This window comes from Delphinus delphis, chromosome 2 (assembly GCF_949987515.2).
Source record: "Delphinus delphis chromosome 2, mDelDel1.2, whole genome shotgun sequence".
Lineage (NCBI taxonomy): Eukaryota > Metazoa > Chordata > Mammalia > Artiodactyla > Delphinidae > Delphinus > Delphinus delphis.
The window spans coordinates 49,161,143-49,186,160 of NC_082684.1; the positions used below are offsets into that span (position 1 = coordinate 49,161,143).

A 25,018-nucleotide genomic window follows, 5' to 3' on the forward strand; every position below is an offset into this window, starting at 1 on the left:
CCCCCCCCCCCCCCCCCCCCCCCCGCCCCGGCTCAATTCAACTAGACCAGCTGAATGAGTTTCTAAAGAACTTGTAGCTAAAAATTATTACCTAGCACATTGACATTTCCCTTTCAAAAGCAGCCGTCTTCATCCTGGCCCATTCAGTTTTCCTGTAGAGCCAGGAGCATCTTAAATCTGCAAGTTCAAATTATGTGTTTGAAGCTGGTAGCTTACCCCTGTTGCCCCACCAAAAAGGAGGGGGTAGAAACAGAGAAAGATTTCCTGTCCCTTAAAATGTTTGGGGCCCTGCAAGAACTGCTGATTACTGTGGTCCATCAGTGTCAGATCTCAGGCACTCTTACAAGCAATTCAAAGGGGGATGGGGGGGGAATTAGTTCATATTACAGGCAGTCTGCTTTCTGGAAAAGATATCCTGCAGATAACTTGATACTAGATATCCCCTGGGGGACCCTTCTCATCTAATAATCCCAGAAGTCCATTTTAATATGAAATGTAAATCCAATATGTTTACAAACACACTGAAAGAGCATTCAAATGTCAGCTGTCTCATACTGTGGAGTATTTTCATTTTTAACATAATACTTTTATTTCTCAAAACCACACCCAAGGAAAAATGATTAAGTGCTAGAAGTTTTATACGACAAAGGACAACAGCCCAGGCATCTGTTTTCCTGCCTCTCTCTTCTGGTCTTCTCCCCTCCCCCACTCTCTATCCTGCAGGCAGTTTGCAGGTCTTGGTGCTTGTCAAAATTACCTTCTACAATAGTTTCAGAATGCTGTAGATTCTGAAAAACTTCTGATACTTTAACACTGCTGAGCCTAAATTTATGCTCTGCTCTAAGAAGAGAAATCCAAAAGTCAAAAGCCTTTTTAATGACAGATGTATTACGGAAAATTTTCCCCACAAAGTTGTGATGCTGTGAAATATCAACTCCCTGAAATCACAGAAAGGAAATGACTTACATTCTTGCAAAATGAAGCCACTAGCAGTTTTATCCAACAGTATTCTCTAATCCCTAAACTACACCCTGTGGCAACGGGGAGTATTTCGTTCAAGGACTAAATTTAAATAGATGCTTATAAAACCAATAAACAAACATCGACGGGCCCCAGAGAAGAAGAGCCGGAATCCTACATGAGAAATCCAGCGAGATACTTTTTCTGCACACTCAAAAAGGCTGGAGAGCACAGGCAAGTTAAAAGCAACCCGAGAACGCTTGCTTAAGTTTTCCTTCCCCACTGCGGGCAATGCACAACTCCTAAGGGAAATACTGGCAAAACATATTTTTGCTAAGAAATCCAAACGAAAGGGGTGTCAAGGAGCTAATATTTCTTTGGACACTAGCTACACAACTGCACGGCCTGAAAATCCTCCAACTTTCATTTCAACTTTAAAATGGGCTTTATTTTGACAGCTTTCCATTTTTTCCTGCCTTCAAGAAAACGCCCTCACCATTAGGTTATGCTGTCCCGGGACTGGAGGTGCTGCTATAATCCCTGTAGACCTCACCCGGTGGCTCCCAGCTGTCCATCCCTGACAGGTCCTGGCCCTCCCCGATCAGCAGCTGGGGGTCTCCTCTGCCCCGGGCCGGGCCTGCGCTCCGACAGCTCCTCCAGGAACCCAAATTCTGCAGGCCGCGCCCCCCACTCGCATCCCACCAAGGCCCCCTTCCGGCGTCGCCGAGCCCGAGCTCAGTCTCCGGCTCCCCCGGCTAAGGGACGATGAGGCAGACCTCGCGCCTCAGGTCCCCTCCCGCAGTCGGGCTGCCCGGGCCGGCGCGCGCACAACAGGCGGCACCCAGGAATTCGGGGCTCGGGGGCTGGCGCCGCCGCCGGGTCACAGAGACAGGGCGCGAAGGGCAGGCGCCCCCAGCCCAGGGCGCCGGCGACCACCGGGAAGCCGAGCGCGCGCACCGTGCCCGGGGGCGCAGCCCGCAGCCCCGGCCGGCCTCCCGCCCTCGCCGCAGACGCGGCCCCGGAGCTCCGCTCCTCCCCCGCCGCCCGGCTCAGCTGCCCCGGGGCCCCGTCCTCCCTTCCCGGCGTGGGCGAGCTCCGACTCGCGGAAAAGCGACCTTCCAGCCTGGTGCCCGACGCCCAGAGCCGAGGCAGCGACGAGAAGGCGAAGAAAGACGCAGAGAAGGGGACACCGCCTGGGCTGGGGCTCGCGACTTCCAGAAGCCCTCCTGAAGTCCCGTCCAGCCACCGCCACCCGGCCGGCAAGGGGCACAGTGAGCGGCCGGGGCGCGGTGGCCGGGCTCGGGGGCCGTCCTGGGGAGCCGGGTTCCTGGTCTTACCTCAGAGAAAGCTCGCAGCACCAGGCGTCGGACTCCCGTCAGCTCTCAGTGCCTTCCTGCGGCCGCCACGCCTGCCCCACTGCTCTCAGCCCCTTGGCCTGGGCAGCCGGACGAGCGCTCCGCGTCCGCCCCGCCCCTCGCCCACGCCTCCCGCCCCGCCCCCCTGAAACTCCACCCCCGTCGACCCAGAGGTGGTGGGGGCGGTGGCAGAGCCGCGGGAGCGGAGCTTGCAGCAGCACGTGGAGCGCCTGCAGGCCCCGCCCCGGGCCCAACCAAGCGTCCTGCGGAGGGGTGCCGCGAGTCAGGGGCGGGAGAAAGCCGAGGGCGCCACGCTTCCGGGGTTAGGGAGGGAGGCGAGCCGCAGACGGATTCTGTGTTAGGACCGCGGCGATCTAGGCCTTTTCCCGCGTGACGGAGACGGAGGCGCGAGGGGACACTGTCATCTACCCCCCTTCTGGCCTAATGGCCCCTTCCGACGCGCGGACCCCCGCTCCCGGGATCGCTCCCTCCGGATCCCAGTTGGGCTGGCCGGGGGCGGCAATTTGGTCTGATCTTCGTCTTATTAATTCGGAGCGACTGTGGGGAGGCCACTGAGAGAGGAGGCGGCCCCAGCGGAGGAGGCTTTGTGATTCCTTGCTCCCTCCCGTCCTCCTGTCTCGAACCCACCTGCCCACCCACTACTCAGGACGCCGCTCTTTCGCGGGTTTTATGTTGGATGGAGGGGGCGCCGCCGAGGAAGCCAAGCCTCCCCCGCTAACTCTGCCTCTCCACGTCTTCAGGTAGACAAGGCCTCTCTATCCGCTGTGGTTTTAGTGCCAGTGACCTCTCAGAAATTATATTTGCCCGCTCTCGATGGTAGCCGAGGGTCAGCGCGTGATGCGAAGGGCCAGTGGAAGATATTTTTTATGGCACTAAGACTCAGGACAGGAGATGGAGATTTCTTTGCCACTTTTAGTTGTTGGTTCTAGGGAAGGGTGAGTTACGCTTCTCCAGTCAGCCTGCGCCAACTGGACCAGCTTCTGGGGACTGGAGACGAAGAGAGAACCAGCCTCCACCTGGCCCCCAGGCCCGCGACCCACAGAGCTCCAACACTCCCACCCCTAGCCCCCCGGGCTTATACCCTCCTAGGTGTTCTGTTGCCTGCTGATCCGGTGAGCCCTGGCCAGGGGCGGCAGTAACGCCCCACAGGGCCCCTCACTAAAGGAGCAATGGGGTGGGTCTGGATGTGACAAGGAGACAAGGAAGCAGAGGACCTAAGAAAGGACACCACCCCAGATCAGACTGATGCTAACAGAAGCCAGCTTTAAAATTGTTCTGCTCTTTTGATCCAAACATAAATGTATAAAGCTAGCTGTTATTGGTTGAAAGTATGCCTGTGTGCCTTGTTTGCATGGCAAAAGAAATTCCGTTTTGTGTTCACAGCTGAAGGTTCCTTGGAATAGTTGTCTTATTCACAGCTTTTACATCTTGGGAACCATGACATTAGAACTGAATATTAGGAACGGTAATCTTTTTGTCTTTCCACAATTGAAAATACATTCGGAGCTCATTTCAGATAAAGCAGAACAGTTTCTAAGCCTATTGCACTCATGATTTAAAGTCATGACTCCCGTTACGGGAAGGAGGACAAGAACCATGTTCCAATGACTGCCTTTTAAATTATGTGTATTTAATTAACAGACTAAATTTTTGTTTAGTAGTTGATTACAATGTTGGCATTTAAAAAGTGGAGGATTATACTTTTTCTCTCATTTTTGTCTTTAATATGCATTCAGAATAAGTGCATATTGAACAGTAGTTGTTAAGGTCTTAAATTAATTTGATGTGAGACAAGTGAGGAATTTAATACTGTCTTGGAAAACAGTTCCTAAATCAGATTTTTTTCAGGCTTCATGCATAAAAATCTAGCAGATAAAGAATAACATATTGTTAGATTGTAAAACATTGCTGCAATATGAAATGAATAGGTAACCCAAGGAGCAAAATATTTTAAATATGATATCACTTATATGTGGACTCTAAAAAAATCCCAAACTCATAGATATAGAGGACAGATTGGTCAGTTGCCAGAGGAAGGGGTAAGTGGGAGTGGTCAAAATGGATGAAGGTGTTCAAAAGGTACAGACTTTCAGCTATAAGGTAAATAAGTACCGGGGATGTAACATACAGCATGGTGACTAAAGTTTAAAACAACGTATTGTATATTTGAAAGTTGCTTAGAGGGTAGATCTTGAAAGTTAACACGCATGCACACACAGAATTTGTAACTATATGAGGTGATAGATGTTAACTTATATTGTGGTAATCATTTCACCATCTATAAGTATATCAAACCTTCATGCTGTATACCTGAAACAAATAAAATGTTATATGTCAATTATATCTCAACAAACCTGGAAAAATGGTAACTTTTATGTTATATATCTTTTACCACAATAAAAAAATCATATTATCACTCCTACTAATAAAAAGAAGCTACAATTACATTGAAAACAGAAAGAAATCAATAAACCTCTCAGGATATATAAGGCAAAAAAATAAAAAATATAAACCCCTTTTTTAAAACATGCGTTTAAGCTTGGGTTTATTGTCTAGAACTTGATTATAGCAAAACTTACTGTATGAAGTTTTTTAATCATAATGATCATGTTAACAGCATGAATACCATGATAAACATAGACTCTTAACATGATACACTTTGTAAACTAAGTACTTTATTTATTTATTTATTTATTTTGACCGCGCCACATGGCATGTGGGATCTCAGTTCCTGGACTAGGGATTGAACCCCTGCCCGCTGCGTTGGAAGCACGGAGTCTTAACCACTGGACCTCCAGGGAAGTCCCAACTAAGTACTTTAAAACTCTTAAAAATCAGTTTTATAAACCCCTGAAACATCATAAAATTCGGAAAGGATTGCTTTGGAAAACAACGCATAATCCACTCAAGATGGAAATGGAACTAAGAAAGGATGGGTTGTTTTAGATGTTTCTTATCACAGGAAACATTTTTCTGTGCTTATTACAATAAAGAATGAAGTTTTGTAGGTAATCAAAGTTATATTTTATGATTCTTTTTGATGTTGAGTTATAGATTTATTTTCATTGGTATGATGAGATGTTTTCCTAAATATGAGACATTGCCCATCAAGTGAAACATTATCCTAAAACACATCTTAAACTAATACTTTCTCCATAGCATATAAATATTAACATAACTGTATGTTTTTGCTTTACTTTTATTAGGAAGAAGTTATTCGTTCCATGAATTTATTTATTGAGTACGGCCTTACACTAAGCACAGGGTGAGACTCTGGGATTCAGACCTAAACATAGACCCTTGGAGTAGTTTGAGGGAACAGGTGAGCAGGTAAACAGATACAATATACTTTTTACTACTTGCTGTGGTAGAGATATGCAGGAGGAGTAATGGGAAGGCCTAGAACCTTCAGGGAGGGCTTCAGACATACCCTGTCAACTGAGATGGGAAGGATGAAGGACAGTTTGGGAACAAGTTGGCTGAGGGGGCGGTTCTGAAACTTGGCAGCATATTGCAACCACCTGGGGACTTTAAAAAGCACTCCTGATGCCTGTGTACCAGGCATGTGATTTAATTGGCCTGGGATGTGACCTGGGCTTGGGAGTGTTTTCAAAATTCCCAGATTATTCTAAGTGGAGACACATGTGGGAACCATGGGTTAGGGTATCTTAGGAAGAGAGCACAGAATGAGCAGGTGCACGGAGACATGGTTTTAAAGGACAGTGGCCATAGCCTCATTTTGGAATTGAAGAGGCTTAAGCTTTGGTGGGTGATAGTTACACACTTTCATGGAAGAAACACAGTTATATAGAAAACTAAGAGATGTGAACTGCTATAATTTACATTCCTTTGTAAGTATTGATATTTTCCAAACAGCAGAATAGTACGTTAAGAATTAAGATGAGTTCAGTATGTTAGAAGAAAAAAGCTTAGTTATTTTTCATCTTTTATACATAATTCAAGGGAATTTGGGACTTACCGTATGTTTTAATGCTGAAATATAAATTCTAGTCAAAGGGAGAAGCCAGTAATTTGACATATTAGCTTTTAAAGAATACTTTCCCTAAATTAAATACTGTTCATCATTCTGGCTGAAGATCATAATAAAGAAATTAGGTTCCTTTTTCTTTTTGGTAATTACTGAAGTTCATTGAAAAAGCAAAACAAAATGCATTTTAAAGCAAAATAAATTTAAGTAAGCCCTACTCTAAGGTCTTAAATGTCCCTTTAGCTAATGTATATCACTTTGAAAGAAAAAAAGAATCACTTGTGGAAACAAATAGTGCAGTGATATAGTCCTGGTTTTCACTGACTAAAACTCAAAGTGCCCTTTTTATTATTCTCAGCTAGTATATAAATTGTGTTCTGTAAAATAAAAACACCAAAAGATATTTTAATTCTCAAGGAAAGGCAGGAGAATTGATTAACAGTCATTTAATCCAGCTGTCTCATTATTATGTACCAGGAATCCCTAACCAGGACTAGAAAAAATTACATTTGACCCCTGAAGAGCACAAGTTCGAACTGCACAGATCCACTTAAATGTGGATTTGTTTTCAATAGTTAATACTACAGTACTACAGGATCCGCTATTGGTTGAATCTGCAGATATGGAACTGCAGATACAGAGAAACCACACACATGGAGGAACTGAGGGTATATGTGTATACGTGGAGGGCCAACTATATACTTGGATCTTTGCACAGAGGGCTGGTTCTCCTAAATCCCACCCCACACCCCTCGGTTGTTCAAGGGTCAATTGTATCTTGCAGAGACAGCACAGCATTGGGATTAATATTATGTACCTCTAATTCAGGAAGATTTACCTTTACCCAATTTAGAGATACAAACTTGAAAAACATCTGCATTCATTAAATTCTGTTCTCTTGGACATCAAATTTTGAGACACTATTTTTAAATAGGTTAACTTGATTATCCTGGGACAAAGTCTGGTTTTAATACAGTATGTAAAAGTTTACAGGAGGTATATTTGAAGAACTTCTTTCTATTCTGTTATGGTTTTAGTTTCACCACAGACACCACATTCCAATTCCTTGAGGACTTGAATTCTTAAATACTCCAGACAAAAGTTTCCAGAAGACCGGGGACGGGCAGGCCAGGCCCTTTACTCCTGAGGAGAGGCCGTTCTAAGTGGTACAGCGGAGGTATTAGCTACACAAGGTAGGAGAGCCCAGCACAGAGAACTGCACTGAGATCTTGGAATTAAGTGTGAAAAGAGCACTGCTGCCTTATGCATGGGCTTCACATTCTAGAGAAGACTGAGGACAGGTAGAAGGGCCCTCATACCAAAAACTGTCTAGTAGAAGGGACAAGACAAGGGGTAGACTGCCTACAGTATAAAACCTGCTGATGTATGCCGCCTGTGTGTTTATATAATGGGCCTTTAAGGTCCCAGAGCAGTTTTTCAGTTCCGATTCCTTGATTACTCTCCGAAAAGCTGAAAGAAAACATTCCTACCCCCCAGAGATGGAAGGCAACGCCCTCGACTCCCCATTGGGGGAGACAGATGAGAAAGGATAAGAAGTAGGACTCTGGTGACAGACTGGTTACTCTTGAGTTATGCCTCGGGCACACTCTGATGATCTTTATCTGGGGTAGTATTCTAGGTGGTGTCACTTTGAAACACAAATGATAACAGTACAGATGTCACTGAAATTCTCTTCCATATTTAAATGCCATCTTATCGATTTGTGCCTGAGACACATGAAACACACTGAACTAGAACGGGGGAGGTATGGACGTCCATCTTCCCAAACGAATACAGACTTACAGCCTGGCTGATTCTGGCTTTCTTGAGGGAAAGTCCATTTATGAAGAAGGTTTAAAATCTGTTCAGTCTGTTTTAATTTGGTTACCTTGAGTAGACTGTAGGCATAACAAACATGCTCTTAAACTTGATTTTAGTTGCTTAAAAAAGAATGATGGATAAAAGTGCAAATAAGATGTGCTTGCTCTGGCATTTCACAGGAGATTCACTGAGGCTAAAGGACTCTGTTGGTGGGGCCTCCAAGAGACAGCCCTACCCATCTGCAGTGGTTGGGATTTTGGTTATAACACAAGGTCCTGGCGTGCTGGTTATTATTAACTGGTAGGATAAAAGGGAAAAAGTATTTGTGAACACGCACATTAGATTGATGTTTCCCTTTCACCTGATCCTAGTTTAGAAACAAAACCTACATTCACTCTTTTTTGGCTTGCCTGTGGAATCTAATGCCAAAAAAATCTTAAGAAATTCTTCTGCAGGCAAAGCAGTGGTTCCATTTTTCTTTTTCAAGGGGAGTCTAATATATCATTCTGTTAGCCTAAACAGAATTCTTATGCTCTAGTTCTTTGAAGAAGGGACACTGGTAATTAGACTATGGAGTTGGAATTAGGAATCACGGATTTGAGATTGTTCTCAAAGGACCTCAGACCCTGAAGTTTAGTTTTGACAGGCCAGGAGAATAAAGTGCTGGTTGGTAGCACTCTGCACTAGATCTTGCTTTGAAGGTAAAACCATTTGGGGTTGGGGGGGAAGAGGCTTTCTTAAACTTGCTTTCTGTTAAAAACTTTTAATAAAGTATTTGTGATTCATATGTCATTAAGCCAAATATTCTATGTGATTTCTTGAGCAGAAAAACAGAATCAGCAAATTAATGACTTTCTCTTCTGCCTATAGTTCTACATTGGATCATAATTTTTGTCACTTTCACCCCAATTTCTTAAATAATGGGGATATATACCTACTACATGATAATTTTATATATGTACAGACTTAATATACAAATGAATATAAAATATTTTATTATCACATCACTTATTTTTTTGGTAGCATTTTCACAATCTGAACTTATTTATGAATATGTTCACTTGTTTGTCAACTATCTCTCCATTTAGCATATAAGCTTCATGTAAGCACAGATCTAACCTCTCTGACTGCTGTGGCCCCAGCATCTAGAACAGTGTCTGGTACATATTTGTTAAATGACTGAATCCCATAAACTATGCGTAGGGAGGGTATGTATTTATGTATGTGTGTGTGTGTGTGTGTGTGTGTGTGTGCGTGTGTGCATGCACGCGCACACACACAAGCGCACACGGCTGCTTTGAGAGTGAGGTGGAGAAAAGAGAGAAGGCACTGAGATGAGAATGGGAGAGGATTAACATTTGCTGAGATGGTTCTTGGACAGATATCCCAGGTAATGATGAGAAAGAATCAATCCCTTAAGAAGACTTTTGGTTGATTTGAATGGGACATCATACATCAGCCAGTTTACCTAATGTTTATATTTAAAGTATAAACATATGGTATAATTATCAATGTTCTGTCTCTACTGATATTCCTGGATGTGTACTTTATTTCTGTGTGAGCCTTCCCCCTGCCTTTAACTACTCACCTACAGCCTTTTGAGATAGCAAGAAGAACGTTAGAGGGATTTTACTAGAGCAGTTAATCAATTATTGAATTTCTTGCCAACAAAACATTTTGATGAGATACCCTTGGGAACACAGTGGTTTGAGTTGATCAAGAGGAAACGAAGTGGCCTTGCTTCCATTCCTTTCTGGATTCCCCCACCTCCATGTGAAGTTTAACTGGACCTTGGGTCATCTGGAGCTGCTCCATCTCTGAACACTGGAAACTGCTTTGTCCACCACATCCTGCCCTTCCACCTCTCCCACCAGAGCCGTTGTTTGACCTTGAGACTTTCAGTCACCAACCCGCACCCACCTCCCAGTTCCTTCAGTTTATTAGCTGTTTGGGGCTTCCCTTCTTAACCTTTGAGTTTAATGCCTGGGCTTACCATTTTGAATATATCCTCCCCTTAGTCTCAACGTCCCATATCTCTTTGACCTTCTAATGCAGCTTTCTTAACAATCCCCAAATTCAGGTCAACTCAATCATCAGCGTTCTTGCGTTTTGCTTTAAAGTCACTGAGGAGATTAAGGAAAATCAAATAAATGTCAGTCACATCACCAAGACAACAGTTGTGTCAGTGGAGTGCTCACAGATGTTTGGTCAACTTTTTACTCATTCCTGGTTGGCTTCCTTTTCCTTTCATCACAGTGATCATTCAGATTTTTATGGCTCTTAAGTCCCTCATCCTTCTCTCAAGAGTCGATCTAGCTTGACCCTTGGCTGGTCATTGGTCTAAGAGGTTTATAAGTATTACCTCATTGAATCCTCATGACAGCCTTTTGCCGGAGGAACTGTCATTATCCCTGGTTTACAGATGCCCAAGATCTTAAAGAAAACAAGTGGTTGTGCCAGGATCTGAACTCAGGAAATCTGACTCCAAGCTCATGCTTTCTCCCTAAATTGCCTTACTTCTGGTGCAGAGTTGATCAGGCATCTTCTCACTTGGGCTTTAGTCCTCTCCACTTCCAAGCTTCCATTATCTTCCTCTTAGGCCATTCTCTCCTGACTCTTCTCAGTCAATTTCCTCCTACCAAAGCTCTGTATCTCAAGTCCCCCCAGCTGCTTGAGGGCCTTCTCCATCATTCGTTTATTCACTTAGCAAATTCTTATTAAGTACCTATTGCGTACCAGGTGTTGGGGACACAGAGGTAAACGACACCTAGTCTCCCATCCTGTAGTTAAATTTCAATTATCCACTCTCCCTCTTAAATATCCAATATCTGACCCTCTTCTAGACCCTCCTTTCCACCTACAGAATGTTGAAGTCACTGTATATTTCACACTACATCTAGCACCAATCCTGACAAGGCAGCACGTATGTGTTAGACAGGCAGATGAACAATTCCAGGTAAAGTCATCAAGGTTTAGAAGTTTGTTCTTAGTCCTCCTTCTGAAAAGTGATCCACTTGAGGTGATCTGAGCAGACCTGGGAAGGTTCTGAAAACCAACCTTTTGTATGTATGTATGTACGTTATGTATGTATGTATGTATTTCTGTGGCTGTACCGCATGGCATGTGGGATCTTAGTTCCCTGACCAGGGATGGAACCTGTGCCCCCTGCGGTGGAAAATGCAGAGTCTTAACTACTGGACTGCCAGGGAAGTCCAACCTTTTGTCATTATTGACTGACTAGTTGCATTTTAGCTGAAAGTATTCCCACAAAGTTAACCTCAGACTGATACCTATACAAGAATAGGTACAAGTTTAAGCCTTGTATTCTGCGATTGTGGGAAGAAAGATACAAGGTCTTATTACAGGAAGTTCAGCATTTTTAAGGGGGGAGATATATATTTTTGATATAAGGCACTTTTCAACCCCCTATTTTGCCACTTCTAATCTGGTGGTTCTCAATCAGTATGTGACTTTTGCCCCTCCAGAAATATTTGTCAGTGTCTGGAGACATGTTTAGTTGTCACAGTGCGGTGGGGGATGCATGGTGAGATGGGTGATACTACTGGTATCTAGTGGGTAGAGGCTAGGGATGCTGCTAAACATCCTACAGTGTAGGGTACCTCATGATAAAGCATTATTGCCCCTAGTTGAGAACCGCTGATCTAAAGGGTGAACTTGACTGGTACATTTAGGTGCCCTGTGAGTTGGGATGAGGGGAGGTTCCCATCTAGGGATGCTGGCTGAGCCTACTGAAGGTCTGTTGAAAAGAGTGGAGGTGAGGGATCATTTGGGACCAACAGAGTGAGGTATTTAGGCTCGGTTTCTCCATCTACTCTTCTAACTTTACCTGGATCTCTTTCTCAGCCCCAAGACTTGATACACATTTTATGTCTTCCTGTATCACCTTTATTAAGTATACAGTGATTTTTGAGAGGGAAAGAAAATAGGATAATCTTTTTATCTGACGAAAGCATTGTTTGCATTAGCATAATTTCTATCTCTGGCTATAAAATTTCTAAGGTGGTAGAACACATCCTCTTTGTCAGCCGAGTTATGGCAAGATTTATCTCAATTCATATTAAATGATAGTGATGTCAGAGAAGAAAAAAGTTGGAAACACTAAAGCTTTTCACTTCAGTGAAGAATCAACTTACTGAACTAAAATTAGTCTTAAGGAAAAGTTATATTAATAAAGTATAAACTTTATAATTTAACCAGACCTGACTAGTTATTAGTTCTCACAATGAATAATTGTAATTACTTAAATAATTTGCTAAATTTTATTTTAAAATAGTGTGATAGAAATGCACTTAATAGATTAAATAGTAAAAATTGTTTTGAACAAATAGCTATTGACAAATACTACATAGAAATGAACTTTGAAAGGATTATTAGGGCTATCAAAAATTATTTGCATAGGGGCTTCCCTGGTGGTGCAGTGGTTGAGAGTCCGCCTGCCGATGCAGGGGATACGGGTTCGTGCCCCGGTCTGGGAAGATCCCACATGCCGTGGAGCAGCTGGGCCCGTGAGCCATGGCCGCTGAGCCTGCGCGTCCGGAGCCTGTGCTCCGTAACGGGAGAGGCCACAACAGTGAGAGGCCTGCGTACCGCAAAAAAAAAAAAAAAAAAAAAAAAAAAAAAAAAAATTGCATAAATCATATTGACTACAGCCACTTCCTTATCTCTATATTTCCTTACATTATTCTTCATATCACTAGCATTTTAAAATAAAGAATATATATGTATGTACTCAAGTATATTCAAATTCTCATGAAAGCAAAACCCAAGAAAAATAGCTTTAAAAAGACATCAGTAAGTACCTTTTACAAATATCGCCCAATTTCCACTTAGACTTATTAGCTGATTTATTTTAAATAGTGGTTTCCAAACCCATAAGTGTATCAGAACCATTTAAGAACTAGTGACAGGGCTGGGAATCTCAAAAAAAAGTAACAAACTCTCCAGATGGTTCTGACACTCATTTGTGACCAGTTGCTCTGTTAATACCGATGCTAAAGTAAGATTTAAATGAAGAGGCCAGATTAAAGATACTTTTGAAATGTTTCATTTGAAAGCCCCAAAATACTTTAGGTCCTGTTACTCCACCAATTCATTTTATCCAATGAATAAAAATGTGTGTTGGTGGGGAGGTAATGTGTTAAGATGTGTTAGTAATCTTTTTATCACAATAAGGACATTGATGTCAGTGCATCCAATTCAAATTCACAAAGGGTTGCCTATTTTTAATTTTCTGTGATGTGACTGGAGTAACTAAAACTGTGATCATTAGTTTGGTCAATAGGAAGCTGCTGACCTTAAACAAATAGACTGCCAATTATTTCTCCAGCAAAAATGGGCTTACTCAGGACCAGCAAAACATTGCCATTCGGGGTCTGCACCCATGGTGAGTCACTTGCAAGTCCCACACAACAGGGAGAGGAGATCTCTTTCATAAAGGGGAAAAGGAAGTTGGGAGGTTTATAGTAAACAGAGTCCATTGGAGCAACTGAGAGTTCAAAGTATAGTGGCTTTTCATTGGCTGAGTCTCTCATTGGCTGAGCTCTCGCCAGGCACGAAGAGGAAGTCTTTCTTCTTCCTTTTGGGCTCTGCTATCGTTGTAGGGCATTTTAACCCAACTCTAGTTCAACTGAGGTTTCTGTTTATTAATTTTTACAAAGTCATTCAACTAAAGATAAAGCAATAGAGACTACCAGTCTTAGTGAATAATGTGAATAACATAAATAACGCATCTCCGGAAACATCACAATAACATTAAGTCCCCAGAAACTTCCACATGAATCTAATAGCATGTAAATGAATCAGAGTCTTAACTAACATTTCTGTAAATATGCTGCAGGGCAGCTCTGAGAATATAGACTGAACAGAATATATAAGCATCCCAGTTTTTATTTCTTCCCATTTCATAGCTTTGCTCTTTTAATGCTGCCTGATAAACATCTATATATTTCATGCCCACTGCACTGGCCCACTCAGGGCTTTGTTTTTTTTTGTTGTTTTTTTTTTTGCAGTACGCGGGCCTCTCACTGTTGTGGCCTCTCCCGTGGCAGAGAACAGGCTCCGGACGCGCAGGCTCAGCGGCCATGGCTCACGGGCCCAGCCGCTCCGCTGCATGTGGGATATTCCTGGACCGGGGCACGAACCCGTGTCCCCTGCATCGGCAGGCGGACTCTCAACCACTGCGCCACCAGGGAAGCCCCAGGGCTTTGGAAGGTGACCGACACCTCATGGATAAGTGCAAGCCTGCATGGATAGATACTGTTTTGTTCTATGAATGACGAGTGACTTCAAAAGAGTGGTTTCCAGGAATAAAATAAAATGACAGTTGATGGTTTATTATTTACTGTGTTGCAGGTACTGTGGCAAGGGTTTTAAATTTATTATCTCATTTAATCATAGCAGTCACCCCCTGAGATAGGTACCATCACAATTCCTACTTCACAAATAAGGAAACCAGGGCACAGACAACATACCCAAATACAAAATGCCCCTTAGTATTAGAGTTTGTAAATAATTTTTTTAAAGCAAAATGGAAAAGTCACATTTTGCATCTGCATTCAATACAATTTTTAAAACCTGACACTAGAGTGTCCACTTTTTAGCAAAGTGTTTGATTTTTCAGACAGCAAGCTATGGTATCAGAAAACTTTGAGAAATACCCAAGATCTGTGCCCACTCAAAGGTGTGCAAACCCAGATTTGAGACAGGAAGGGCTGGGGACAAAATTCTCAGCCCTGTTGCCAGTGGACAGATCTATTTTTAAATAATTATAAAGAACTAAATGAATTTATAAAGAATTATATATCATTTGACAAGAAGGTGTCAATAGGGCAGTGCCTGATGGCACCCCTTCCACCCTAACAGCTTAAGTTTGTCCGGGTTTTAAACTGATAAACTGAAGGAAGAATGACAAAGCTCTCAGGTAAGTTGCCATTGTCTCTGCATTCCCCTTCGGGTTTCCAGTTACTTCATCTGAGCCACACACACAACATAAAGGAGAGAGTTGGACAGTGCAGGGTCCATGTAGGGAACTGATGGCAGTCCCTGGAATCACCTTTGCCTTTCGTTCCTATGGTTTTGTTTATCATTGCTAGAGCCGAGCTGTAAAATGTAGCACGCGCGACAGGAGCCTCCTCTGTCAGCTGTGGCTCCCAGAGTGACCGTCAGCCCTGCCCCGACAGTCTCTAGGAGGAATGCGAACAATGCAGAACCACCCACAGCTGGAGGCTCCCAGTCTGAATGGGGTGGTAGGGACCGAATTACTGTCCCCACTGATGTGGAGGATAAGGATCGGGCACCATGCTATCCTATCTCACTCCAAACCCACGGAAAGAATTTGGCAAACGTTCCATTTCTTAAATCAGAGATTTCCCCATTACTCTTCGCCAACTTGGAGAACTAAAAGTCCTTGAGTTTCAGGAAAAGCCAGGCATTAAAACCTTTTGAGAGATTTGGGGAGAGATGAGTTAAATTGGAATGATTTTTTTAAATGGTTTTAGATGGATTTATGGATTACCTTCCCAAAGATATAAAGATATCAACTTGTCTTGTGAATTTAATCTTTAGCCTCAGTTTTTGATATTGCCCCCATTACTTGTAATTCCTACTTCAAACTAAAATCCCTCTAGCTTTGTGACTTATGCTAATTAACAAGGAAAGAATGTTTTCCCTGTTCTCCATTCCCTTGAAGCTTGTTTTTAGATACCGGGCACTGCAAGTGTGTGCGGTTGGGCAAAATGTTATTGCTAATTGTACTGTTCTGGCTGATTACATGCCATTTGCTTGATGTCAGTTTTTTCCCCCAGCAACTATTTCCAGCCAGTGGTATCACTCTTATGCATTATGCTTCCAAAAAAAAAAATTGCAAAAATATGTTTCTAAAATAAAGAAATGACACATACATTTAACATCATTCATTAACATACGAAATGGGGGCACGTCAGTTGTAGAGTAAAACCAGATTTCAAAGGATTTTGATTTAATGGTTGTGAATTCAAATGTTCATTCTTTCCCTTAAATAGGAGACATATTCATATAAATTTCCTGTCAGTAATTTTAAAGAAAAACAAACATTTATTTTTTTAATTGTAAAATACAATTACTGTTTACTTAAAATGTTTATGAATGTGAGGAAATAGTTCAAAATGAATATGGCCTTTTCTTCCCTATGGTGTCTCCATCTTTTCATCCCCAGCCCTCTTGGGGAACAGGGTCTCTCCTCTTCCCCCTCAGGCCATCCCTCTCATTGTGCCAAATCAGGACAGAGAAACAACCACTCCAGGACCCATGGGACATGAGCACAGTCCCCTGTAATAATGAGAGACCTTCCAGAGGTCACATCCCACATTCTGGCCTTTTCCCTTTAGATTTTATCTTCAAATTAGACCTTACGTATAATAAGTGACAGCATTTTGAACAGCATTTTGCAGCATTTAAACCACAGGCATTATCTCATGGGCCTTGCAAAACAGGACAGGGACTTCCTGAACCATCATTTTCAACGCAAGTCAGCATTTCACATGGCAACTTCTGTAGAGCTGCCCAGAATGGGCCAATAGCACACAGCTAGACAGATGGTTAACTTTAGGCAAATTTGATGACTTGACTAAAGTGATTTAGTTGGTTGCAGAGTGGAACAGAACTCTAGGGTAGGAGTGACCAGGAGCAGACAGGCTATGATCCCTGCCTGCCTTCCTCACTTATTCTGCAGATGTAAATGTAAGTAGCTCAGAGCAAAGGGGTAGGTACACACCAAATGAACTCTTTTATTGTGTTCTTTAGTAGGAAAAAACAGTTGTTTCCTAGATAAAGGATATTTGGAAAAGACCAATGGTAGCTGCTTTATTGAGTGATTACTACATGTCAGGCATTCTCCTAAGTGCTTTGCAAGTATTGTTTTTCATTTAATTTTTATGCCTCCCACAAACCTGTGAAGTAGATAGCATTGTTTTTCTCTTTGTAATCACTTAAAAAAGATGAGGTAATTGAGTCATGGGAGAAGACCCTTGTCCTAAGATCTTTTCTCCCCAGCTTTGAGATATAATGGACATATAACATTGTGTAAGTTTAAGGTGTACAGTGTGATGATTTGATACACGTATATATTGCAAAATGACTACCAAAATAAGATTAGGTAAGGTTAGGTAGCACATCTATCCTTGTCTAAGTTCTAAAGTTAGGATTCAGTCCTAAACAATCTGATTGCCGAGAGTAGTCCTTAACAGCTAAATGTACTGCCTTGTGATAAAATTTAAAATATTAAAGGAAATGAGAGCATTTTAAATTGTTTTCTGAATTTATTTGTTTGAAAATTGAAAACCCGAGAGCCTTTACTTATATGCCAATGATTTTGTTTGCCAGTACCTGGGCTCAAGTAATTCAGAATGGCTCTGGGTCCATACACTGGACCATGCCATGCTCTGCCTACTTAGTACTGGAAAAGACCTGAAGCTTCATACCAAGCACTGCTCAGGAGTCTCTGGGAGAAGAATCGGAAAATAGAATTTTAGAGCTGGAAGGAAACTTATAGATAGTTTAATCTCACCTTTTCATGTTATAAATGAGAATACTGAAGCTCAGAAAGATTACGTGACTTTACCAGGTTATACATTGCTAACTAGTAGCAGAGCCAGGATTTGAGCCTGGGCTTTTTGTCTGCATTCTTTCAGTTACACTAAACTGCCTCCAAATCCGTGAGATAGGATTTTCCATTTCCTTTTCCAGTGTTTTAGGAAATGTCAAAAGCTAATATCCATTATTTAAATAAATTTATCTAAATTTATTTTTGCCTCGATTATATACATTGGTAAATGAAAATCTGTTTGAATTTCCCAAGAGTACTTGAATTTCATGAGCTTTACATTTCCTACAAAGGGGCCAGGCTCAGCAATTTAATTTTCATGGGCTAAGAGCTCTGATTAAAAGCCTTTACCTTGACAAATAATTGGTTTTGAGAGTAGGGGCTAGAGATAATTCGGAGACATGATGAGCACTCATTAATTTACTCAGACATGTATTGCATGCCTGTTATGTTTTAGGCACTGTGCTAGCTACAGGTCATACAAATATAATTACGACGTAACTTCTTCCCCTTTAGGAATCATTCTCCCCTTTCTTTCCTATTAGCAAAGGATCTGATATAATCTTGCTGCTCTTAAATTAGGTTGATGTTTCCCAACGTGTATTAAGGGTACTCCTTGTGGTATGCCACATGATTTTAGATGGTAACAGACAAGCATTTAAAAAGAACAGTTATGAGTCCATTTCAATGTAATATTTTAGAAAAATGAACACAGCTCACAAACCCATATTCAATGGATGTGATGGCTTAGAACATGGCTAATTATGCTGGTGACTACTTTCTGCAGACCGTATGCACCACAGCATGACACTCAGGCCCGTTATGTAAACCTTCTACCATAACATTTAGAAAGTACGACAATATGGCTTTTTGAAAGTACAGCTGATATGGTTTAATAGCATGGATTCTGCAGGTACTGAATTTCTGTGTTCGTCGCTGTGTTCTTTTAAAAGATACATCAAAATGTCACCTCTGAAGGTTGACAGTCATTTAGCACGTGAAGTATAATATATAACTTTATTATGCTGACCACTCATAGTGGCCATTCTCTCTAAGGAAATTATTTTTAGGTAAATGTGTTAGAAATTGATTAGGGTTATTATTTATACTGTTTGCTTTAAAATGTTGTATTTGTAAAATACAATACTTTTTTATTATAACTTTATGGTTACCTTCTAATTATGGCAAATAATTATTCACTTTTTTATTTTTAATTCAAAGATGTGCCACTGTGTTCATATTACAAACAGTAAACACCAAAACTAATCAGTAAAAACAAGTCATGTTAAACTTGTTTAATGAGATGGTTGAGGTTTCAGTTAGCATCTGTAGCCTCACCCTATATATCTGGGTGATAGGCTTTCTCCTATATTCAAACTACCTTACACACCTACATCACTGCCAAGTACTGGGCTGTGAAGGATGGGGCAACATGCAAAGGCTATAACAATCTGGAGGAAGCTAGCAACTCAGCTTTCCTAAAAAACCCTGATACTACATATGATTTAAAAAAAGAGAGTGAGAGAGAGGAGGAGGGAAACAACAGCAGACTTTCAGGCCCAATCTTCAGAGAGTTTGATTTAGTAGATCTGGAACTGATAAATCTTCATTTAAAAAAACACTGTCATCAAAAAATTCAAACTGACAGAAAACTATTGTCAAAAAAATCCCCATATATCCCATTATTTAGATTGAACAGTTATTAATATTTTGCCATATTTGCTTCCTCTATGTTTTGAAATTTTGTTTGTTTTTTGGCTGCCCCACATAGCTTGCAGGATCTTTGTTCCCTGCCAGGGATTGAAACCAAGCCCCTCGGCAGTGAACGCGCAGAGTCCTAGCCACTGGACTGCCAGGGAATTCCCTGAATTATTTTAAAGCAAATCCTAAACATCATGATATTTCACACTAAACACTTGAGTGTATGTCCTTAGAAAACCAGATACAGTTATCTGGTTACACAGCTAATAATAATTCCTTAGCCTCCAAACTTTCCACTTATCCCCAAAACATCTTCTTATAGTTTGTTTGTTAGAATCCAGGTCCAAACAAGTTCCATGCACTGCATGTAGTTATTATTACACAAGTTAGTGTTGTTTGTTTGTTTGTTAGTTTTTGTTTTTAATGAAGAATTCCCTTTTCACATGAGACCACCATTAATCAGTGTCTCAATCAGGCTGGCTCTCTAGGCTTTTAGAAGATAATTCAGATTTAGAAAGGGTCATAGATATCATTCCTCTTTCAACATCTTTCTATGCTCTATGGGTTTACCAATCTGGGTCCTGGTTGGAGATATCAGACAGAAGATGGGTGAAACGGAGAGTTGCCTGGATATGTGACCTTTGGGTAGGACAAGAAAATATACTCCTAAAGCAATTGCAAATTTTCTGTGTCATCTTTCCCCAAAATGTTTCACGAAATGTTTCTGTGATTAAAAGTTTCTCTTTTCAAGCAGCTCAGAAAATCCCCCTGTAGCATCCTCCTCTTGAAAGCTGGTAATGCACATTTAATATATTAAAGTCTTTTTGGTGTTACACAAATTTCACTCCGTGTTTCCCAAATATATTTGATTATGGAGTTGGGGTTTTTTTCCCCACCACAGATCACCTGTTAACATGTTTTAAAACGTAGTTCGGAAAGTGCATTGATCTATTGTACTATTATTACCACTTTTATTAGGTACACCAATAAACATTGGTTCTGGCAAAGTACCTTGTAATCACTTTTGCTAGTTTTTCCCCTCACTCTGAGATCCTGTGGTGTAAACTGGTATTTTTATTCCCATTCAAAAATAAGAGCTATTAAGTATGTAATATGAGCTGAGTAACAAGTTTGCTGCCAGAGTCAGGATTTAATTTAAAGCCCTAAAATTTGAAGACTTAATTGGCAAAAATCCAAATTGTCCCCGAATACTAGAGTTTGTGTTGGTTGTTAGAGCAAACGTAATTTCACAGAATATTACTCATATTCTCATCTCTCGTCCCCTGTCCCTCTTACCACATTCCCAACCTAAGCATGAACAACCCCTAACTTGATGCTCTAAGGACTAGAAGAACTAAAGAAGGCAGTGCTATTTCCCCTGAAACTAGGCATCCTAAAGATGAGTTACCACTTTTTCTTTCATGATGACCATATAAACATTTATGGAAAAAAATGGAGTAAGAGACACGTAAATCAAATATTCCTAAAGACAGAGATTAAGGAGGCCTCCACTGTGGAATCTGTAAATGTGTTTCTTTGAGACAGCTCCTCCAAGTAACCTCTTCTAAATGCTCCACCCTATTTCTCTACTGCTATGACCGCCACCTCTCAGGGATGCCAGGTGATGGTGGGTGGTGATGACATCAGCAAAGGTTCCGCTTACCCGAGGGAAGCAGAACTGTTAGTCAAAAAATGTACCAGGTTAATTCTGGGACTTCTCAGTTTCTCACCCTGGGTGGTAAAAATGTCTCTGTGGTTTTTCTCTGCACTACCTGGGCAAGTGCTCAGAATGAACAATCTTTTTTCAGCTGGGAGAAAATCGAATAAGCAGGAATACCACTCCTCCCTGAAGCTTCGAGTTTGATTCCTAGTCCCCAGGGTTTGAACTTTGTATATGCATAGGCACCAAAGTGTGGAAATAATAGAAGCCCTGCACCACAAGCTAATTGTTGGCTGTATAATTTAGACCATTGTAAATCTCACTGTTATGTTTCCTCACTAGTTAACATTTACATGACCTTTTTTCTCCCTGTTTCTGAGAATTTTCCTCCCTTATTTATTTCTTCTCAGTTGGCATACTGAAATAAAATTGGCTCGAAACTACTTGACCTGGGCTTGAATCCCAGCTTTACTCGCTGTGTGACCTTACACAATCTACCTCACCTCTCTGAGCTTTCACTTCTTCACCCATGAAATAGTGATCATAAAATTATATCAAAGATTATGAAAATTTCATGATGTGAAAAATATGAAAATGCTTATCTCATTTCCAGTGTTGGGGCAGTTGACAAATGTTGGGTTCTCTGCTTTCTCTTCTTCTCCTCTGCTTGCATTATTTATCACCCAATCTCACCATTTGGGGAAGAAAATAAAGAATAAATTACTTCCCTGAATTTGTTTGTTTGCTTGTTTTCTTTGAAATAACACCATGGGCTATGAGAGGATTATCCTAAAGGGACCTGCTTCAATTTGCTGGAGCAGAGGAGGAGTTGGAGCAGCAGCTGGCCCACTGGCCCGGGGGAGAAGATAGTCAGTGCTGAGCCTCCACCCCTGCCCACATAAAGTGCTAGGTGTGTGTGTATGCGTCTGAACTTATTCTACTTGTTTGGCCAAAACAAGAAATAGCAAATAAGCATTCCTTTTATGTTTGTACAGACATCAGAGGGCCTGTTTCAAGTCGGTAAATGACCTCTGGTCATTTTAGGATGCTTATGATCCTATTGAATGGGTATAATTAAAAAGACAGAAAATAGTAAGTGTTGACAAGGATGTGGAGAAACTGGAACCCTCTTACATTGCTGGTGGGAATGTAAAATGTATTTTTCACTTTGAAAAATCATTTGGCAGTTTCTTAAGAAGTTAAACCTCACCAGTAATTTTGCTCTTAGGAATCAACCCAAGAGAAATGAAAACATATATTTACACGAAGACATATATATGAATGTTCATAGCAGCATTATTTATAATAGCAAAAGATTGGAAACAATTCAAATGTCTATCAATTGTGCATGGACAATGGAATACTATTCAGCACTAAAAAGAAACAAACTACTGAAGCTTGCTACAAACAAGGATAACACTCAAAAACATTACACTAAGTGAAAGAAACCAGGTGCAAAGGACATACTGGATGCTTTCGTGCACATGTCTAGAAAAGGGAAATATATAGGGACATATTTGGTGGTCACCTAGTGTTGGGGTGGAAATAAGGATTAATTGAAAACAAGCATAAGAGATCTTTTGGGGATGTTGGAAATGTTCTCAAACTGGATTGTGGTGATGATTACACAACTCTCTGAATTTATTAAAAAGTCATTACATTGTACATTTAAAATAGATGATATATCAATTATACTTCAATAAAGCTGTTTAAAAAGAATGCTTATTGTTATGCAATTCAAGAAATGATCTCCTTATCAAAAGTAACATTCAGAGGTTGTGGCGAATATGATAATCAGGGTGTATTCTTAGAAATAGGGACACATCTGTCTTTCAGCTCACATATTCATTATTCTCTGATTCTAACAGTAAACAACCCCAGTGCTCCAACTTCCCAACTGGGTAAGCTGTGAGCAGAGGAGGGAAGCAGGATTGGGTGATGTCAGCCGCAGAAGAGAAGGTGCAGAGGGCAGATAAGCAGACCGGAATTACTTCTGTACATTGATGTCAGGAATGGAGGTGGCGGCACACACCTGCATGGCCTGACCTTTTGCAAACCAGCACCCAATACGCGCATCCTGCCACTTCCTATCTTGGCCAGCAGTCTCTCTTTGCCCCACCCTATCCCACTCCTGCTTTTTGATTTCCAACTTCCTCTGAGCTGTGCTTCTTCATCTATTAGTCCCTCGGTCATCTGTGCACCAGGGTGTTCTATCTGGCTAGATCCTCTGAACTGTCTTAACCCCTGTATGTAACAGTCCAAACCAAGGAAAACCCTATCTTCCAATTATTATTTTTCAATTACTTATCAAACTCCTTTCTAGGTCTCATCCACAAACATATACCTAAGAAGCTAAGATTATTAATTTGCAATTTACATTACTGAAGAAGTGAATGTGGGTGAGAATCTCAAAAAATAGTGAAGTTTGACTAGTTCAGGACTTGATAATTTAATAATTCTCCCTTTTACTTCATCCAGTTCCAGTATTTCACAGGAAAATGATCACGAGGGAGCAGTGTTACGCAGATGAAAGTGATGCACTCCTAGTCTTGATGGTTGTAATTCTACAGGCCTATGAAAAATAATCAGGCATATAAAAAACCTCTACAGGTATATAAAAGAAATCTGAAATTGTGTGAATTTCACACAGAAAATATGAGATAATTTGGCATACAGTACTTATTTAAAGTGGAAGCCTATTTAAATCTACTTAAAATTAAAAATGCCCTCCCAAACCTATCTGCCGATTGAAGAGTCTGGATTTTGAATTATATGGCTTTTTTTTTCCATAAGAAGCTTAGAGTACTCTGCAAATAACAGCTAATAATTATTGAGTTATTGTGATGTTCTACGCATCTTATTTAATCTTCATAATGACCCTATGAGATAGGAACAATAATTACCCCAAGTTTACAAATGAGGAAAGTAAGACATAAAGAGGTTCTCTGCTCTAAGTGGCCGTTGAGAGGTAGTACAACCAGGATTCAAGTCCAGGTCTTTCCGACCCCAAAGCCAGAGTCCTCAGTCACTACATTATACATCTAAGTAGACCTCATGATAATATCTTGTAAAAATTGTCACCCTCATTTTTACAAATGGAGACGCCACAAGGGGCCAAGGACATATGACTCCCTCAAGAATAGGCATCTAGTCGGTTTCTATAGATTTCTGTCCTTGAGCCGCGTGGGCCTCCTCTTCAGTGTTTTATAAATTGTTCACCAGGTTGTAAGACTCTCCTGAACAGGACTCTCTTCTTTTAGGGTACTCACCTAAAAAGGACCATTTGTGTTCAGGTTACCAGGTCATTAGGACTAATTAAGTAGCAACTTTGGTTTACATTCAATGCAAACATTTTGGCATCCGTTCCACTGAGGAGAAGATAGGAGATTATGGGTCAAGAACATTATCACACGGTGGCTATATGCACATATTTTAAGTAATTAAAACTAGTCACTTGACTAAAGGTAAATCATTGCATCTCAAATTCCTTGAAAATCTCCCTTTGGTGTGTTTCAGAATTGTTTATCTTCTTAATCTGACATCAGGCAAGAGTAGCAGAGAAGACTGACAAATCCTGAGAACAGAGTGAATGATTTGCAGAGGAATAGGCTTTAAAACCTTTCATTGTGAAGATGTGACTCCTGCTATATTCACTGCAGAAAACCCCAGTTCTGAACCTGATGCTGATAAGTAAAAAAAATATTCACACAGCCTGTAACATGCTGCAACCTTTTCCATTTTCCCTACAGATTTCTCTGATCATGAGTTCAAACAATATTACTCAATAATTTTTATTTTCCCTCGACAAGAGAAATCTCAAAACTCTTCCATCTGTTTGGCAAACGAATATAAAATAGAATCATTATTTTCCAGGTCTTGGTATATAACCAATAACAGCTTCCATTTATTGACAG

The 25,018-nt window shown here is 41.2% G+C and overlaps 1 protein-coding gene and 1 long non-coding RNA gene across 4 annotated transcripts in view; one reads left to right on the forward strand and one right to left on the reverse strand.

The window, feature by feature from the left end:
• FRMD6 (FERM domain containing 6) overlaps positions 1 to 5,335 on the reverse strand; it is an 82,700-nt gene extending 77,365 nt beyond the window's left edge. Inside the window, exon 1 of one of the 2 annotated variants that reach the window (XM_060004564.1) lies at positions 2,298 to 5,335. The gene's annotated coding sequence lies outside the window, so the exon portion shown is untranslated. The remainder of the gene's footprint in view (positions 1 to 2,297) is intronic. The other variant, XM_060004563.1, reaches the window with a different exon arrangement.
• On the forward strand, positions 2,948 to 14,472 carry LOC132420278 (uncharacterized). 2 transcript variants are annotated; one of them, XR_009518345.1, is made up of 4 exons: positions 2,948 to 3,076; positions 5,543 to 5,666; positions 7,362 to 7,517; positions 14,175 to 14,472. It is a non-coding gene; the product is annotated as an uncharacterized lncRNA (long non-coding RNA). The 2 variants fall into 2 exon arrangements; XR_009518344.1 differs by lacking the exon at positions 5,543 to 5,666 and having other exon boundaries at positions 2,954 to 3,076.
• The last annotated feature ends 10,546 nt before the right edge of the window (positions 14,473 to 25,018 follow it).